The sequence below is a fragment of the Petromyzon marinus genome, chromosome 1 (genome assembly GCF_048934315.1).
Source record: "Petromyzon marinus isolate PM22_M1 ecotype Great Lakes invasive population chromosome 1, UKy_Petmar_22M1.pri1.0, whole genome shotgun sequence".
Taxonomy (NCBI): Eukaryota; Metazoa; Chordata; class Hyperoartia; order Petromyzontiformes; family Petromyzontidae; genus Petromyzon; species Petromyzon marinus.
Genome location: NC_133667.1, coordinates 12,855,204 through 12,876,300, shown reverse-complemented (window position 1 = coordinate 12,876,300; position 21,097 = coordinate 12,855,204). Strand labels below are relative to the sequence as shown.

The following is a 21,097-nucleotide window of genomic DNA, read 5'->3' as shown; positions in this document are numbered from 1 at the left end:
GGCCTGCACCTCCGTGATGGCCTCATATATTGGAAAAGGTCAACGCTTTACCTCACTATGCATGATCGACGAGCTGCGGTGAACCCATTTACTGTATACTGTTGGGTGGTATTTAAGAAACTTGCCCCATTGAACTGCCATGCTCGGAGATTAAAGCAGCGACCTCTGGTGTGGAAACCACTACACCAAGCAGCATCCAAGACATAGAGATTCACGAATAATAGTATATTGCACCTCGATGATGTCAAATAATCTGACACTTTGGGAATATTAAACGGTGCCCATATTCCCAGGTTTGTGGCCAATTCCATTAAACATCTTCAACTGCATTATACATTGATTTCTAATTTACACAAATATGGCAAAAGGGTGAATTGTTAAAGGTATTTTATGAAACTGGTTACAGGTCACGAACCTGAACGCATTCATAAAGTCCAAGTAGAGCACCTGCCAATATACGTGTGCTGTGTAATAAGCTCGTGTGTCTCCTGGTTGGTTCACGAGTACTAGAGTCCCTTACTGCGAACTGAGCTGACAAGAAATTGCCTTGACTGTGTCGTGAGTTTGCCGTGTGTAAGCGTGTCTGTACCGTTAGGTAAAACGGCTCGTTGTGGTACTAGTTATAATAGGCGTTTACTAACAGCACTTGCCCCAAAAGTCTATAGAGCTTACACGATGTGGGGTGGGGGTGGAACTTTGATTCTTTGCTGTCAGTTGAACTAGTAATAAACCCATTTGGTGGTGAAGTGACCTGAAAGCCTGCACTGTGTGTTGAGCTTATTGGTCAATGGTAATCGTTCTATTCTAGAATGGCAGTGAAACACGTAGTCCACGACTACTCTACGATAAAAAAGAAATGAGCTTGTCTCTGTATTGTGCAGTCTGCATATAAGAGTTTGCTGTCAAGAGTAGTTACTGACCTGCTGCACAATTGCAGACTGAACATCGAGTTGATCCATGTCCAAAAGATCGTTCTGGAACACAGCACAAAGATAGCATTAAAACCTAAATAACCTCCTTTAGCACCCTTCATTCGACCAAGCTTAGAGCAGCAAGGGAGATCTCTCCAGCAGGTGTGGCACTCTCCCAGAACTGTCTTCAATAGGGAGTTCAAATCCCCGTTTAAAGATTGAGAACCCTTCATCCTTGAAGAGTTCGTGAAAAAATTAAGTGCCACTTTGTGTTAATCAATTAGTTGTCCGTATATTTAAATATGGGCCTCGCCATAGGAATGTGGAATTTACACCACCTGGAAATCACTACCCATGACATGAAGCTTAATAGCTTATTGAGCCCTTTCGCAACCATCACCAACAACATCTACCTAAATCACAATCGCCATTAGCATCACTAGCACCACCACGGAAATTGTCTCTGACATCACCACAATCACCACCAGAAAGCAACTAAACCATCACCCCTATCACTACAATTACAATCTTCACGTAACTATCACTTGCAACACTCAACACGAGCAAAGAGCAGCTCTCCCCACTGCCACCAGCAACCAACTGCAATCAACACGACCACGACAAAGATCAATGTACCGTCCTCAACACCATTACCATCACTTACCGTGGATAAATCTCTCGTCGGCAAACTCGTACTCGCACTATTGAACATTCAAAACAGAGTCCTCGTGGCAAGAGCCGTAGCTCGAGCCGCGTGCCGCCTCGAAGTTTAGCGCTATGTTAATCGCATCCGGATAGTGACGTCAGTAGCGACGTCACGGCATCCGGTGCGCGGAGTGTCACGTGGGCGTTCGTGGGGGGTCGCGTGTTGTGTAATACACGTGTTGTGTATTACACACGTGGTGTGTAATACACGTGTTGTGTATTACACAACACGTGTATTACACAACACGTGTTGTGTAATACACGTGTATTACACAACACGTGTTGTGTACAGTATGTTGGACTTCTTTCGCACCGCACGTAGACAGCTGTGCTAATCGGAGGTGCCGATTCGAGCTGCAGTACAGTATAGTACAGCTGTTACCATCAGCCACGATGTAGTTCTCATTACAGTACAGTAGTATAAAGAGCAGGAATAGTTATTTCATTAACTTCACTCCACTTTGCCCCCCCCCCCGTACCCAATGGATGTTTGGCATCGCGTGACGCCCGTGAGCGATGCCCACAAAGTTGTAACGCCTCTTAAATTTTGATTTAAAGCTTTCGTGACTGCAGGGATTTATATTCTTGGTTCTTTCGGTAAAGTCACGTTGAAGGGAAACAATAAAATAATAAAATAATAAAACAATTAAATTCTCACGGCGTTTCGACTGCAACACAAACAATCATCATCAGATGTCAAAACCACAATAAAATTTTAATAACTGCCACTTTTTTCAAATTTTCTTGTGGTTTTCACACCTGATGATGATTGCTGCTTGTGTTGCAGTCGAAACGTCCTGAGAATTTTATTGTTTTATATTTTTACTATTTTATTGTTTCCCTTCTACGTGGTGACTTTACCGAAAGAACCAAGAGAAATGTGACGTCACGTCAAAATGCGCAACTTCAAATAAATATATACAACACGTTCTACTTTATTAAATAGACTTTTTAATAAATGTTTTCTCCTACAACATCAGAGTGCAGCGCCACATTAAATACGCACTACAATGACAATAGTTTAAAGCGATTTGAAGCATGTTTTATTTATTTTTTTGGGGGGGGGGGGCAGAGCTTTGTGACGTCATATTTGAGAGAGGGGGGGTCTGACTTTTTGTGACGCCGTGTGACTATGGGGGTGGGGGTCAAAAATCGCGTGCCGTCTTGTTATTCCACTGCTGGATGAGGGGGTTCGCCACGCAGCCGCAGATTGCGGGTGTATCTTGGGCCACGCATCATCGCCACGCTCGTCCATGTGGGTGGGTGGGTGAAGGCGGAGAAGCATGGAAGTTCAGTTCAACAGTTGATGTTGCTGTGCTGCACTGGCGGGCTATAACAATGCTGCTGAAATGATGCACTTTACCGATTTAAGGCCGTGAAGATGATGTGTAAGAAATGTTTTTTTTAATATATATGATACGGAGACGGAAATGCGAATGGGGGTATATGGTGTTACTCTTTGTTTTTTTCTTTGGTAAAGTCACCTATAAATAAGAAATAATAAAATAACATAATAGCGTACGACGTTTCGGTTGCAACATAAGCAGCCATCATCAGATACAGAAGAGCTAAATTTACGACAGAGGGGAAACATTACCCCAGATGTATATACAGACACCCAAGTAGGGGGGAACTAACACAGATACAACAGGGGACACAGAGAGAGAAGCACACCAAAACAAACAGGGTTTAGCAAAATTTGGAAACCATATAAAGCAACACAGACGGTCAGTCAAAACAATTGACGCATAGTCTGGTTGATTACGCTATTTCAAAGATTGCTAAATTGCAAGTTAAGTATGAAATTTAAAATACAGACTGCACACACACACACATAGACATCCAAGTAGAGCGAACCAGCACAGAGACAAGCACAGAGTGAAGTCGCCTTAAATAGGCAGAGAAGGTAAGGCTGAGAGACAATGGGACAAATTAGCAAGAGGTATGCATGGAGCAAAGGGGACGCGGCAGCACACACTCGGAAACACCAAGGCCCACACACAGGCAGAGACAGCACAGAGACCCAAATCCAAGCCAAAACAGAAAGGCAGACACACAAGCAGAGACAACACAAAGACACAGACCTCATACCTCCCCGTAGAGGTGGTTCAGACTTGATTCGAAGCTTTCGTGACTGCAGGAATTACTGCAGTCACGAAAGTATATGGTGTGCTTATTTATTTTGATATTTTATATTCTCCAAGACGACCCGAATTATTTTCGGTTGTACACTGGCAGGAAACAGCTCCATATGTAAAATTTACAAAGGGCTGTAGCATTACACTTACTCATTCATTCTGGCCACAACCTGATACCAACATTGACCGATTAAAAAAACCCTATATAATCTGTTTAATACGTAGGTTTTCGCGATCAATATTATTCTCAAAAGTTTTTTTGGGTTAGATCACGCAAATATCAGTGCTGTTAACCCACCACCACCACCACAGCCAATTAAGACGTTACATACACAAAACGTACCAATGAATTTTACTTCAGCACACCGATGTCGAAGAGGAAACGGACATTTACAACTTTAGTACGATGTTTCAATGGCGATTACAACCGGCTTTATCGGGCGATTTTCCCAAATTGTGAATAAGTCTTCCCGTTTCCAGTCTTAAGTCAGGCACTTCCAAATACGGCCTTCAGCGTTGCCAGCTGTTTGGTCGCGGGCTCTTGCAGCCGTGTGACCTCAAGACACACACACACCTGCGCAAGCACACGGACGAGAAGCCGTATAGCTGCAACGTGTGTGGCCAGACCTTCAGGTCGCTTCCACTTGCTTCAGATGTTGTTTTCCCCGCTTCAAATAAAAGGTGCATCGTGTTGAAAAGTAAAACATTGGACAGAGCCTCTATCGAGCTGCACAGGGCTCGCAAATCAGTTTGGCCACCGATGAGCCAACACGTTTAACGCATATTATAGATGAGCAACAAGTATGACCATTGGACACAGGTAAAGGTGGAAGTTTTAATAGTATTTTCTATAAACTCATTATGCATTTCCATGGAGCATTATGGATAAAGCAGGATTAACTCAATTGTGTTCACAAGTAAAACGTGTTTCAGTCGATCAGCCTATTAGTTATCCAGAAAAATATTATCAAGCAGCATTTGTTAAAGCAAGCAAACTGGACCAGTTTAAATATTGTGGGTCTCATCAGCAGTTAGGCTGGTTTAAACAAATGCTGCTGAATTACCGGATGTTATTAGCTAAGAGCATTCCAAATAAAAATGGGACCCCGTTTAATGCACAAAATCAAAGCGATACACAAACTCATGCGTTGCTGTGGATAATTTTTGGGTAACAGCATATATAATCATAACTCCATTTTTCTTGGTTCTTTCGGTAAAGTCGCGTAGAAGGGAAACAATAAAATAATGAACTCAAGCACGTACACCAAGCTCTTAAGGCTAATGGTTATTCCGATGACACAATCCGCAAAGCTATCACTCCAACCATGAAGAAGGACCCTCTTGAGAAGCCTTTCAAAACCATCACGTTACCCTACATTGTAGGGATCACAAAAAAGTTCTCCAAAATCTTGAATAAACACAAGATCCAGGTCCGATTCAACACATTACATAAAATCCGTGATCTGGTTGCGTCTGTAAAAGATGTGATTCCAGACATACAGTACCCTGGTGTCTACAAACTAAGTTGCCTCTGTGGTAGTAGTTACATTAGAGAAACCAAACGGCATGTCTCGGACCGCATTCGTGAACACAAAGCAGACCTGAAACACGGTAGGACCAACACCTCGGCCGTGGCAGATCACTTATAATTCAGTAGGTTCACATGACATTGACTTCTCCTAGACAGAGGTTCTTTGCAAGCCATCTGGCTACCATGAGAGATTCGTTCATGAGGCTATCCACATATACAAACACAGACAATTTCAACCGAGAAGATGGATTCTGGCTTAGCAATCATTGGAAGGATTTGATAAACCATTTTGGGACTTAATTGATTGATCACGCTTACGCTGGCTTTCAGACCGCATCCATTATTTTCGTCTCCCCCCTCCTAGTTTCCGAACATAGATGGACTCATCCATCAGAATAAACTGTCAACTCGCTCTCCGTGGTGCAAACGTTAAAAAACCGCCACTTTTTTTCAAAATTTCTTGTTGTGGTTTTCACACCTGATGATGATTGCTTGTGTTGCAGTCGAAACGTCGTGAGAATTTTATTGTTTTATATTTTTATTATTTTATTGTTTCCCTTCTACGTGACTTTACCGAAAGAACCAAGAATATGAATCCCTGCAGTCACGAAAGCTTTAAATCAAAACATAACTCCATTGTTTCCACGTTAAAATATTCTTCATTTTATATTTTAAAAAAGCCTTAAAACCGAGCTCCATGACACACCAGACAAACATTTTATTGGCCCTGATGTGAAAGAAAGAGGGGTTCATGAAGGGTCAGCATTAGTTAGTCCAAGGAAGGAAAAACACCACTGGTTGGTAACTGAAAGTTAGCTTCTATGAAAGAAGACAACAAGAGAACGTTTAATTCGGCGAGGGGTGGGGGGAAAGGGCAAACGAGCATGGATGCGGGTGGAAGCACCACAGGTAAATCGTTGTACCAACTAATTCTAGCAGAAAAAAAGAAATTAATTCTGTCCATTGTAACAGAGGTGTCCATAGAATTTTCTAAGCACATCCCACCATTGGGACCACCATCCGAATAGAGCCGTTTTGCAAATCCTTGAACGGTTTGGAAAGTGAAACCTCAACAGAGGATGCGCATTAGGGAACCTGCAAATTATGAATGTTCAGCACAACCAGTGCGATTAATTCACGCCTGTTAAACAAAAATATGGGTCTCCATTGTGCGCCACTGCCTGTAACCCACCAAGAAAAGTTCTGGTTACTTATGACAATTTCGATTTAAAGCTTTCGTGACTGCAATGATTCATCTTCTTTGGTTTTTCGGTAAAGTCACGTAGAATGAGAATAAAATAATAAATTGATAAAATAAAATAACACAATAATATTCTCACGACGTTTCGGCCACAACACAAGCTGCCTTCATCAGGTGAAGGGGGCGAGACTGTCTGGTAGGACAGCGCTGGAGTGAGAGAGCCACGTTCAGATCACGGCTTTTAAGCTGTGTGAGAGTAACAAAGAGCCTTGAAGGAATTAGCATAAAATTTAGCATTGAAATGGCTGAATGATTAGCTTACAAAGAGCCTTGAAGGAATTAGCATAAAATTTAGCATTGAAATGGCTGAATGATTAGCTTGTGACTGGTCACAGAAATAGCTATGTTAAAAGTTAAAGCATACACATCCGCAGAGGCACCCATTGTTAAAAGGAATTAGCATAGAATTTAGCATTGAAATAGCTAAGTTAAGGCATACACATCCGCAGAGGCACCCCTTGACAATGGGATTAGCATAGAATTTAGCATTGAAATGGCTGAGTGATTCGCTTGTAACTGCTACAGAAATAGTTACGTTGAAGTCAGAGCATACACATTCACCGAGGCACTTAGTACAAATCAAACAGGAGAATTTAGCATTGAAATAACTAGGCGAATTTAGCATTGAAATAACTGGGTGATTTGCTAGTGACTGGTCACAGAAATGACTACACATCTGAGCTATTCACAGTACTATATAGTGAACCAATAAAAACTAAAATATAAATTACCTTCATGTTATCAATAAACTCTATATTCTCCAATCAGCTAAGCTACCAACCATAAGTCGTTATGTATCACAATGCTATATGGCGAAAAAATGGGTGGATTCTTACCCTCAAATTTCCGTACCACGGATAGCTACGGGCCCCGTTCAGACGGACGAGTTCGTCCATGGTCGAAACAGAGGAGGGGGAGAGAGACAGCTGCGAAGCCCTAGTATACTCCATGTTGTAAACCATACCATTAACCGTGGTGTGAGAGGTATTAAGAGGCAATGCTGGCGAAAGAGCTGCGGTCTGAAGGTCATCGTAAAATTACAATTAATTAAGAACAGAAATGATTTAACACATCTTTCCAGTGGTTACTAAGCCTGAATCCATCTTCTCGGTTGAAATTGTCTCTGTGCTTGTATATGTGAATGGCCTCATGAACGAATCTCTCATGGTAGCCAGTTGGTTTGCAAAGAACCTCCGTCTTGGAGAAGTCAATGTCATGTGAGCCCACTGAATTGTAACAGTGATCTGCCACGGCAGAGGAGTTCGTCTTACCGTGTTTCAAGTCTGCTTTATGTTCGCGGATGCGGTCCGAGATATGTCTTTTGGTTTCTCCAATGTAGCTACTACCACAGAGGCACTTTAGTTTGTAAACGCCCGGGTACTGTATGTCTGGAAGAGCATCTTTTACAGATGGAACTAAATCACGGATTTTGTGTACTGTGTTGAATCGGACCTGGATCTTGTGTTTATTCAGGATTTTGGAGATCTTTTTAGTGACCTCTGCAATGTAGGGTAAGGTGATGGTTTTGAGTGGCTCCACAAGAGGATCCTTCTTCATGACTGGAGTGATGGCTTTGCGGATTGTGTAGTCGGAGTAGCCATTAGCCCTGAGAGCCTGGTGTACGTGCTTGAGTTCACTGGTAATGTGTTCCTGGTCGGAAATGCATTGGGCTCTATGGTATAGAGTCTTGATGAGGCAGTTCTTCTGGGATGGATGGTGGTGGGAATCCGGTTTCAAGTAAGCATCTGTATGGGTAGCTTTCCTGTAGACAGAGTGGCTCATTGAACCATCATGTCTCCTTTTAATTAAGACATCCAGAAAGGGTAGTTTGCCATCTTTTTCGACCTCCATGGTAAATCTGATGGCTGGGTGTATGGAATTGATGTGGTCGCGGAATTGGTCTAGAGCAGGCTGGCCATGTGGCCAGATGACAAAGGTGTCATCAACGTACCTCTTCCATAAGGTCGGGCGTAGAGTGGCAGTCTGGATGGCGTCAGTTTCAAATTTTTCCATGAATACGTTGGCTACAACCGGAGATAGGGGGGAGCCCATTGGGGTGCCCTCAGTTTGTCTGTAGAAAGTTCCATTCCAGGTGAAGTATGTGTTGGTTAAGCAATGTCTCACCAGGGGGGGTACATCAGTATGCAGTCCTTGATGAACCAGGTCTTCAATGATAGCGATGGTGTCAGGTACCGGGACTTTGGTGAACAAGGACACCACATCAAAACTGACAAGCAGGTCGTTTGGGGACAGGGAAATGTCTTTGATTGTCGATACCAGGTGAGTAGAATTTAGTACCGCAGAGGTGGTTTTTCCAGTGAAAGGTCGCAGTATATCAGCCAGAAAACGTGCCAGTTTGTAGGTGGGGGAGCTGATAGTAGAGACGATGGGACGAAGGGGTGTATCTTCTTTGTGTATCTTTGGAAGGCCATATAATCTTGGTGGTCTGGCAGCAGAGGGTTTCAACGAGAACTGTTTGTTCTCATCAATTAATGCTGTTGAATCAGAGATAATTTTGTTCGTTTTGGTGACCAGGCTGTTGGTGGGATCTCTTTTTATTTTTGTATAGCTGCCATCGTTGAGTAGTTCTTGAATTTTGTTGTTATATTCTGTTTTGTCCATGATGACAGTGGCATTGCCTTTGTCGGCTGAGAGAACGACAATATCATCCCTCTTTTTTAATTGAGATAATTCAAAACGTTCGTCTTTGCTGATGTTGCTAGGTGGCAACTTAGCGTTTTTGAGGGTTGCAGCGATTTCAGATCTTGCTACGTCTGCAGAGATGTGACTCAAGCCCTTGAGTGCAACGTCGACAATGTCTACATCGGATTGGTAACATGTAGACAATATGACTACCTCTTCGGCTGCCACTATGTCGAACAAATGTAGGGACAATTTGATTTCCAAATTCAATCACCTCTCCAGCAACAAATCGGATCCACACACCGAAAAGATAGACGTCAACAAAGTCGTAATTAATCGCAGTAACAGTTCCATTTCTGATGGTCTGAAATCCGTTTTAGCTAAAGGTCTAAACTTTGCTGTCACACCGAGAAACTTACCGGTTAATGATATCATTGCCCATGTCGACGTTGCACTCAAGGGCTTGAGTCACATCTCTGCAGACGTAGCAAGATCTGAAATCGCTGCAACCCTCAAAAACGCTAAGTTGCCACCTAGCAACATCAGCAAAGACGAACGTTTTGAATTATCTCAATTAAAAAAGAGGGATGATATTGTCGTTCTCTCAGCCGACAAAGGCAATGCCACTGTCATCATGGACAAAACAGAATATAACAACAAAATTCAAGAACTACTCAACGATGGCAGCTATACAAAAATAAAAAGAGATCCCACCAACAGCCTGGTCACCAAAACGAACAAAATTATCTCTGATTCAACAGCATTAATTGATGAGAACAAACAGTTCTCGTTGAAACCCTCTGCTGCCAGACCACCAAGATTATATGGCCTTCCAAAGATACACAAAGAAGATACACCCCTTCGTCACATCGTCTCTACTATCAGCTCCCCCACCTACAAACTGGTACGTTTTCTGGCTGATATACTGCGACCTTTCACTGGAAAAACCACCTCTGCGGTACTAAATTCTACTCACCTGGTATCGACAATCAAAGACATTTCCCTGTCCCCAAACGACCTGCTTGTCAGTTTTGATGTGGTGTCCTTGTTCACCAAAGTCCCGGTACCTGACACCATCGCTATCATTGAAGACCTGGTTCATCAAGGACTGCATACTGATGTACCCCCCCTGGTGAGACATTGCTTAACCAACACATACTTCACCTGGAATGGAACTTTCTACAAACAAACTGAGGGCACCCCAATGGGCTCCCCCCTATCTCCGGTTGTAGCCAACGTATTCATGGAAAAATTTGAAACTGACGCCATCCAGACTGCCACTCTACGCCCGACCTTATGGAAGAGGTACGTTGATGACACCTTTGTCATCTGGCCACATGGCCAGCCTGCTCTAGACCAATTCCGCGACCACATCAATTCCATACACCCAGCCATCAGATTTACCATGGAGGTCGAAAAAGATGGCAAACTACCCTTTCTGGATGTCTTAATTAAAAGGAGACATGATGGTTCAATGAGCCACTCTGTCTACAGGAAAGCTACCCATACAGATGCTTACTTGAAACCGGATTCCCACCACCATCCATCCCAGAAGAACTGCCTCATCAAGACTCTATACCATAGAGCCCAATGCATTTCCGACCAGGAACACATTACCAGTGAACTCAAGCACGTACACCAGGCTCTCAGGGCTAATGGCTACTCCGACTACACAATCCGCAAAGCCATCACTCCAGTCATGAAGAAGGATCCTCTTGTGGAGCCACTCAAAACCATCACCTTACCCTACATTGCAGAGGTCACTAAAAAGATCTCCAAAATCCTGAATAAACACAAGATCCAGGTCCGATTCAACACAGTACACAAAATCCGTGATTTAGTTCCATCTGTAAAAGATGCTCTTCCAGACATACAGTACCCGGGCGTTTACAAACTAAAGTGCCTCTGTGTTAGTAGCTACATTGGAGAAACCAAAAGACATATCTCGGACCGCATCCGCGAACATAAAGCAGACTTGAAACACGGTAAGACGAACTCCTCTGCCGTGGCAGATCACTGTTACAATTCAGTGGGCTCACATGACATTGACTTCTCCAAGACGGAGGTTCTTTGCAAACCAACTGGCTACCATGAGAGATTCGTTCATGAGGCCATTCACATATACAAGCACAGAGACAATTTCAACCGAGAAGATGGATTCAGGCTTAGTAACCACTGGAAAGATGTGTTAAATCATTTCTGTTCTTAATTAATTGTAATTTTACGATGACCTTCAGACCGCAGCTCTTTCGCCAGCATTGCCTCTTAATACCTCTCACACCACGGTTAATGGTATGGTTTACAACATGGAGTATACTAGGGCTTCGCAGCTGTCTCTCTCCCCCTCCTCTGTTCCGACCATGGACGAACTCGTCCGTCTGAGCGGGGCCCGTAGCTATCCGTGGTACGGAAATTTGAGGGTAAGAATCCACCCATTTTTTCGCCATATAGCATTGTGATATATAACGACTTATGGTTGGTAGCTTAGCTGATTGGAGAATATAGAGTTTATTGATAACATGAAGGTAATTTATATTTTAGTTTTTATTGGTTCACTATATAGTACTGTGAATAGCTCAGATGTGTAGTCATTTCTGTGACCAGTCACTAGCAAATCACCCAGTTATTTCAATGCTAAATTCGCCTAGTTATTTCAATGCTAAATTCTCCTGTTTGATTTGTACTAAGTGCCTCGGTGAATGTGTATGCTCTGACTTCAACGTAACTATTTCTGTAGCAGTTACAAGCGAATCACTCAGCCATTTCAATGCTAAATTCTATGCTAATCCCATTGTCAAGGGGTGCCTCTGCGGATGTGTATGCCTTAACTTAGCTATTTCAATGCTAAATTCTATGCTAATTCCTTTTAACAATGGGTGCCTCTGCGGATGTGTATGCTTTAACTTTTAACATAGCTATTTCTGTGACCAGTCACAAGCTAATCATTCAGCCATTTCAATGCTAAATTTTATGCTAATTCCTTCGTCAAGGCCCTTTGTTCCTCTCACACAGCTTAAAAGCCGTGATCTGAACGTGGCTCTCTCACTCCAGCGCTGTCCTACCAGACAGTCTCGCCCCCTTCACCTGATGAAGGCAGCTTGTGTTGTGGCCGAAACGTCGTGAGAATATTATTGTGTTATTTTATTTTATCAATTTATTATTTTATTCTCATTCTACGTGACTTTACCGAAAGAACCAAAGAAGATACTTATGACAACTTTGCAGTGCATTTACTTAGCTCAAAATTATTATTCGAAAAAAACATTCATTCATCAAATGTACTTCATACCAAAAAAAATACATACTGCTGCCACAGATGACAAAAGTCAGTCCTATTGAACAATATTTTTTTTAAAACATGTACAGTTTTGCTGTTGCAGCAGCAGAAGATTAAATGCTAGTGACATGAGACCACTGTTAGGAGGTGGGGGGGGCATGCTGACAACACACAAACGGACAACGATCACAAACTATGTACAATGCTTACCACCGCTGGGATTCCCAACGGACTATGTAGTGTCACGTGCCTGAGCCTATGGGGGGAAATGCAGAAGTTGCATTTCCCAGGAAACAACGTCAGGTTTTCTCGCAGACCCAATTATGGGTGGTTTTGAACACCTTCGGCATAAATAACAAGATGATGCTTTTACATATATACGTGATTTTTTTATGGTGGTAAATGCAGAATGATGCTGAAATGTGTTCCTTTGGTTTAAAACAACTTGGCGAATTCACTGGTCGAGAATTTGGAAACCAGCTCGGCAGAACCTGGAAGTTGATCGATGGAAGTGAGAAACGTTGAATCCAAAATCAGCTTAAGATGAGAACGATGCTGTGATCATCATGGTTGACACTTTTGGGAGGAATGGCCCTTTTACATCGCCGAGATAAAGATGGGATGGACATTGCCCAAAACAGACATTTTTTTTAGGGCAGTGTTAATGACGATTCGTGTTGAGCTTTTGTTATTTGTACATCACTGCCAATGCAATAGTAAACATAAAAGATAGAAATTAAGATGCAGAAAATGTAAGTATATATTTTTTTTTAATTGAAATAAAAATGCCGTCCCTGTTTTCCCTTCAGATATAACAATGTGCAAGTTGTAAATGAATAATCTGAGTTTCCTTGCACCACATAATTAATGCAACCCGTGATTCAGAAATTCAGCTACAAAATCAACATTTAAGGCATGTAAAAAATACCATTTCGGGAGAAATAATGGTGCCAAAGTAATGAAAATCTTTGAATGCAGAAGTCAGAATTCCTCACATTCACACATCCTAAATGGAAAAGACAGGTTACATAGAGAAACTATTCTTAAACTTAGAACAAAAATTGACGAGAGAAGAAATGAAATTATTAAATGCTGCAAAAACAAGGACGAAAAACCGTGCACATACGTGGACTCTCTCACACTTTCCCAAAAGCGTTTGTCTCGAGAAAAATTTAGTTTTTCTCCCAGAAAGCACGGGCAGGGTTAAGGAAACATCACATAAACTGTTCAGGTCAGCGGGCTTGGTTCTTTGGGTAAAGTCACGTGGGTTGAAAATAAAATAGATTAAATCACGACGTTTAGGGCGCAGCACAAGCGGCCCGTCATCAGGTGGGACAACCAACAGGAAGCAACAAACTGCTGAAGTGGGCGAATCGGAGTTGCAGAGAGTTCCGCTTCAGCAATATGTTTCTTGCTGTGGTTGTCCCAACACGATGACGGACCGCTTGCGTTGCGCCCGAAACGTCGTGATTTAATTCGTTTTATACCTACGTGACTTTACCGAAAGATTACAGCAACTTGGGAAGGCCTTCGATGCAGCAGTGGACAGATCAGGGCTGAAGACACACACACACAAAACACATACAACGCACAAATTAGTAAATATAATGTAGTACACAATAAATGCACGCGCGCAAACGTCACGCGAGTAATTAAATAAATACAGTAAAACCTTGGATTGCGAGTAACTTGGTCTGCGAGTGTTTTGCAAGACGAGCACATTTTTTTAAATAAATATTAATTTGATAAACGAGCGGGGTCTTGCAATACGAGCAGTACGTACACGCTTTGTACTGCCGAGCGTCACGTGATCACAACTGATGTACGAGTGCGTTGATATACGAGTGCTTTGGATTACAAAACACGTTTCCGAAACGAATTATGCTCGCAATCCAAGGTTTTACTGTGTACAGTACATGCATACACATACCTATACAAACGCAAATCAATATATGCAATAATGAATAAATATATACACAGTATAATATGCACACAAGAGCAGGGGGGAACATAAACACGTAGGGTTTCATGGACGTACATAAAGCAGTGTTTTAGTACTCGATGTTCAACCTTGTTTTCATGGTTGGTCACCAACACTCTCCAATTCATCGCAATTGTATGTACGTTTAACTTCTTTTGCATCATACGGAGCCAACCGTGCTAATCGGACGTGCAGAGGATTCCATCCGGTGCCGGGACCCAAAACCGAAACATTAAATTAATTTACTATAGATATAGGGTGGCCCGATCTGTATAACCAAGCGATTTATGGACAGTTACTACATGGCAACATGTGCGATTGCGAGTGACATCAAACAAGCTACAATGACCAACAATGGCAACTCGCACAACGAGCCATCGAAAGCACAATATGTATTCAACTACCTCGAACAACAAAGATCCCCTGTGTAGCCTTAACAGACTGTTGGGGCGAGTGCTGTTAGCACCTATAAAGGTCGGCCCTCCCCTAGGCCGAGCCGGCCTAGGGGAGGGCCGGCCTAGGGGAGGCCCAGGACCCGGTTCAGATATAATCGTCACTGGTGCTGGCCGGACGTGGGAATCGAACTCGGGACGCCGAGTTCATAGCGCAGCGCGCTCACCGCTACACCACCGCTCCACTTACACACACACTCCACACTCGCAGCCTACGTTAATTTTTCGTCTCCCCCCTCCTCTTTTCCGAACATAGATGGACTCGTCCATCTAAACAAACTGTCAAATCGCTATCCGTGGTGCTAACGTTTAAAAATAAATAAATACAAACCGCCACTTCTTTCAAATGTTCTTGCCGTTGTTTTTCACACCTGATGATGACTGCTTGTGTTGCAGTCGAAACGTCGTGAGAATTTTATTGTTTTATACATATTTTATTATTTTATTGTTTCCCTTCAACGTGACTTTACCGAAAGAACCAAGAATATGAATCACTGCAGTCACGAAAGCTTTATATGAAAATTTAAGGTGTAAACCGTTTTTGTGGGGTGCGAAGCGTGTCAGTGACCAACTAGGCTTCGGTGGTGGTGGTGGTGAAGGAGTGGATGGTGTTGGTCGTCGCGTGGTGGAGTCATGGATGACGCCGGTGCGGCAGTGCAGCGCTCAGGATTTAGTGCGGAGGGAGTTGGGGGGGGGGTAAGGGCTGGATGGGGCTGTCCCCTCGCACAGCCCCGGGTTGCCTGCCCGTTCATCACCTTTGCGTTGGTGTTCTCCATCTCAACTTACAGCTGTTTTATTGTCATAATCAGGGATAATTTTAGATGCGCGATGTGTTGATGATGCACCCAAGGCCACACTCGTCATTCTTCCACTCGCACTATCTGTCTCAGGAAAACAGTATTATTGCATTCCAACACTCCCTGCCTTTTCCAACTTACCCCCCTTGAGTGCTCGTGTATCTGGGTGCACCATCATATTCTACCCGGATTCTCCCGGAGGTGGTCTCGCGTCAAACTCACCCATGTTTTACCACAGGGTCCGGGAGTCACCATCTCACACCGAACTTTGCCAATTCTCTCTCACATGGGAAACCCATGGCCAGGTCACTCGCTCGGTTTGCCGGGATGAAAACCCAGGTGGAGAGGTTCGGTTTGTGTGTTCTAGTTGACCTAAGCGCTAGTCGGGGTGCGTGCATGGGGTGAATGCATGCTGTGTGTGTATGTGTGGGCTGTATGTGTGGTGTGTGCATATGGTGTGTGTGTGTGGGGTGTAGGTGTGCGTGGGGTGTGTGTGTAGTTTGTGCATGGGGTGTGTGTGTGGGGTGTGAGCATGGGGTGTGTGTGTGGGGTGTATGTGTGCGTGGTGTGTGTGTGGGGGGTGTGTGTGGTGTGTGTATATGTGTGGGGTGCATGTGTGCGTGGGGTGCAAGCATGGTTTGTGTGTGTGCGTGGGGTGTGCACGGTGTGTGAATAGTGTGTGTATGCGTGGGGTGTGTGTGTGTGTGGTGCAAACAAGTAAAACAATATTAATAAACGTTCCAACAAAACCATAAATGCCAAGAAACATTGCTACAAATGAAAAATTTGTATTTACAAAATACTGAACACGAGGCTTGTTTGCAAACTTGCATGAAAGTAAAACGTATTGCACATTTAAATCTTCTGCATTAATACGTTCACGGTGAGACGGCCTTCCTCTAAATTCAATACACGATTAAACTAAACTAATATATTTACAGTTATTATATACGAGTTAAAAACAAACTTGCATGAAAGCAAAACGTATTGCACATTTAAATCTTCTGCATTAATACTTTCACGGTGAGACGGCCTTCCTCTAAATTCAATACACGGTAAAACTAAACTAATATATATTTACAGTTATTATTATATACGAGTTAAATACAAACTTGCATGAAAGTAAAACGTATTGCACATTTAAATCTTCTGCATTAACACGTTCACGGTGAGACGGCCTTCCTCTAAATTCAATACACGATTAAACTAAACTAATATATATTTACAGTTATTATTATATACGAGTTAAAAACAAACTTGCATGAAAGTAAAACGTATTGCACATTTAAATCTTCTGCATTAATACTTTCACGGTGAGACGGCCTTCCTCTAAATTCAATACACGGTAAAACTAAACTAATATATATTTACAGTTATTATATACGAGTTAAAAACATCCTTAGCTATTTCATTAACAGTAAGTCAAGAGAAAGGAGGGGGGGGTGTTTGTGTGTGTGGTGTGTTATTGGTGGGTGATGGTTGGGTGGTGTGTGTGTGCATAGGTGGTGGGTGCGTGATGTGTGTAGGTGGGTGGTGTGTGTGGGTGGTGTGTGTGTGGGTGAATGGGGTGTGTGTGGGTGGGTGGGGTATGTCTGTGTGAGGTGTGTGTGTGGTGTGTGTTGTGGGTGGGTGGTGGGTGGGGTGTGTGTGTGTGTGTGGGGTATGTCTGTGTGAGGTGTGTGTGGGTGGATGGGGTGTGTGGGTGGGTGGGGTGTGTGTGTGGGGTGTGTGCAGGTGGGGTGGTGGGGGGTTGCAGGATGTCTTGGGGTCTGGGGTCTCTGCCTCTTCCATTCCAGGTGTCGACATCCCCCGGTGACGTCACCTGTTCCGGGCACAAACCCAGGGGAAGCATTGGGGTCATCAAGGGACAGAGCACTCAAGACACACAGCAGCAGGTCTCCAGTCGTGTCTCAAGATGCTGCATGACATCGTGCGACAAGGGAGTGGAACACCAACGAGAGAAGCAGCCAGCTGGATGCAGTGCAATACAAATTTGGATTTATCTTCTCCATGTAAAATTGGTGGGAAAGATATTTTGCGGTGACGTAATGTTCACATACATTTCCTCGGGATGATCATGTATTTTTAAGCTATGTTAATGAAAGATTCTGATTATTATGAAATAAATAGCTTACACCAAAACAGAACTCTTAGACAAAATAATCCTTTTCTTTTCCAATACAGATCTTTGGTCTTTTCTTAAATTGAACATTTATCTTGTTGATTGTACTTTAGCTGAAAGATTTGCATGCATTACGCGAGAGCTGAGCTTCTGTTAAAGATCTCAAAATAAGAGCTGAGTTATTGTTAACACTTATTTTTGAATGTAATCTCTTACGTAACATTATTTAACGCTTGTTTTTCAACATTCCGGTTTCCTGAAATCCAAATAAATTGGAATTTTTGCCCACGTGACAACATCGTTTGATTGGCTGTCAGTAGAGGGAAAAGCTGAAAATTGTCAGATACCTCGACGATCTGACCCAAAGTAACGAATAATGAATCTAAGATTGGTCGTGAAAGCCGAGATATAATACTTTTTTACCTTTTAACGTGCACAGTGCTCACTCACTCTTACAACGCGAGAAACCACAGAACCACAATTGTCCAAGCTCTGAGGTCCTCTATACGTCAAGGTGTTATCGGCCAAATAATGAGTGGCTTTAAAATGTCGAAGGAAACTGGGGATCCGGAAAAAAAAAACCCCACGCATGCGAGGCGAAAACCACTCAATCCCATCCAGACGGAACAGGTGGAGTCCACATTTTTGTTGTGCTGCCTTCTCCTGGCAAGCCAGGATACGGGTGCCCACGGAAAGGGAGCGACCCACCAAACCCTTACCTCCACTGTACTGGAGTGGTGGGGTGCGCCAACGATGGGGCCTTTATTCTTCCGCATTGCAGCAGCAATGCTTCCGGACAAATCTAAGAAATGTCCGGAGTCGCTGCCGCACACGGGCAAATCTCCGCCCAGGCCCCCTCGATGCCTTCGCTCCGGTGTTGGCGACAGCTTCACTTATCGCTTGATGGCTGCGTTGGTATTCCAGGGCAGTGTAGAAACTGGCGTTCGAGCTGAAAGAGAGTTGCAAGGGCCACTGTTATGCCTCTGTCTGCCTTTCTTTATTTGTGCTGAAACTTTCCTACTGCAATACAATTCCATTATCTATCCTACTGCTACTCCCTGGCCCTGCCCCCCAGCCACAACCAGGTCTACCCCTATCAGAATATGTTCAGAATCAGAATATTTATTTAGACTGTAGGAATATTATGACCTTTAAAGCTCTTTTTTTTACAGATGTCAAGTAGATCACTGCCCCTACACCTATCACTACCCCAAACCCTTCTGAAGATAAGAAAAGCCAAAGCATTTTCACACTCAAACGAGCAAGCAGAGTGGTGGGAATTCCACATTCCCATGGCAGGGGCCAATCTATAAATGAAAACCAATGTTAGAATGATGTCCAGTACTGCTGGACATCATACTGGACATCCGTGAAAAAGAGCTTCATAGCTCATCAAATTCCTCCAGTATAAATAAATATTCTGATTCTTTTCTAGAGTTATAGGCAGAGGAGAAGAGGAAGATCTGGAGCCTAGAGTTGAACAAGAGCATGAAGTCGACAATGAAGATGGCTGGGGAAGGACAGTTCCAGACTGCAGAGGAGAAAGAGCAACGTCTCAAAGAGAGCTGCATGCAGAGAGAAAGCATTGAGCAGGGAGAAACATCAAAGTCACTTCATAAGAACCTAACCAACACAAATATTCTTCAAGATGCAACGTGCACGTGGAGACTCACGATTGGCTCTTGGCTGACACAAAATCTTCCTCGAGATCTGACCCAGAATCATTCGTCCAGCTCTGCTCGCATTGGCTCACACGATCCACCTCCACGATCTCGTCCATTTTAATCGATGCGTCCACAGCATCCGGTTCATTGTGACTAGCATGGCTTTTGTCCTTGGTGTCGTCCTGAAGCCACCTGTGGTTCAAAGCTTCCTCAGGCGTGAGCCGGCGAGCGGGATCCCACCTGCCAAGATATGAACGGTGAATCGTCAGGGTCCACTTACCGTCTACATTTCTTCTAATAATGGGGTGGAGGTGTGGCACATGCAATTATTTACCTTCATTATGCAAACGAATACAAGAAGGCACAAGGCATGAAATATTGCCCTGTTATGACACAAAGCCACTCCCTGTCAGTAAAACATCACTCCTAGTAATGTGCACTCTGTTTACGAGAGTGCTGATGGTGAACACGAAAATAATGATGAATTAAGATCATATGTAGACAGTACAGGTATATCTTACTCAAGGCATCCTTGAACAAAATCGATTAACTCTCTGTTCGTAGTCCGAAGCTTTTCCTTAAGAGAGGTGGTGCTTGGAACGACCTTCCTGCCGTTCACCCTGTGGCACCCTGTCTTGTCTGTGTTGGAGAGAAAATGAGTGAAACGGGTTTCCGAGGATTACGAACAAAGTACATTACGGCAATGCTTGCCTGGATAATTGTGACAACAGAAGTAGCAACCTCCCCTCCACTTACCGGTGTCAATGTGCATTTCGGTCGCAGCATCAATCATGGACCTTGGTGGGAGACCAAAAATCTGTGCACAGGTCACAGTGAAATTAATATACATGGGTTAGGTCATTGGACTGTGTGTATCGTAAACATACATACAGTAGACTTCCTCAAATGTAAATGTCTCTAAAACTGAAACGTTTATTCACAAGGACTGCACATGCTTTTACAACATTACCATATATTTTAATTATTGGGTACTTAATGAACAAATATTGCCCATTAAAGTTACTTCATGAACCTCAGGGATGAACAATGAACCCGAAGAATGGAAAGGGTAATAGTCTGTCGCTCTGAGTGATGATTATCAACAAGGCCAAATCACATCATACGTGCCCAACTATTGTCTGATCACATTAAAGATATGTCTATTCTCTATGTACATACTGGCAGCAGAGCAACATTTGTTCCCATGGAATGAGGCCAAAAGTATAATTGCTCCACAGATTGCAATCCACGGCAGTCTCCTCTATGGTTGTTAGCGACTAATGGACCATCACTCGGCATTAGCATTGTGAGCCGGCTCAGCTAAAACTAAGCCATGGGCTCTGCTGTTGGTTGCAATTCAAATTCATAAATAATGAGATTATATTTTAGCATATTTCAGGTACCGTGATCATTTGGGCAAGATAATCTCCAGTGGTCCGTAAGAGAGGGTAGCCAGAAGAGAGCTCAGCAATTACGCAGCCCAGGGACCACATGTCCACTGCGCAGGTGAGTTGGAGGCCCAGGAACATCTCTGGAGCCATGTATTTCCACGTTCCGAAAGATCCGAAAACTGCGCACCACACACACATGGACAGCACCGATTGAGCGAGAAGGT

At 43.4% G+C, this 21,097-nt stretch overlaps 1 long non-coding RNA gene across 2 annotated transcripts; it reads right to left on the bottom strand.

Annotated features, from left to right (window-relative positions):
- Nucleotides 1-16,468: 16,468 nt before the first annotated feature.
- Nucleotides 16,469-20,242, bottom strand: LOC142930066 (uncharacterized). Of its 2 annotated transcripts, XR_012946024.1 has the most exons (4): nt 20,004-20,242; nt 19,492-19,722; nt 18,538-18,767; nt 16,469-17,518 (listed from the first exon to the last, which is right to left on the bottom strand). It is a non-coding gene; the product is annotated as an uncharacterized LOC142930066 (long non-coding RNA). The 2 variants fall into 2 exon arrangements; XR_012946020.1 differs by having other exon boundaries at nt 19,492-20,242.
- Between the last annotated feature and the right edge of the window lie 855 nt (nt 20,243-21,097).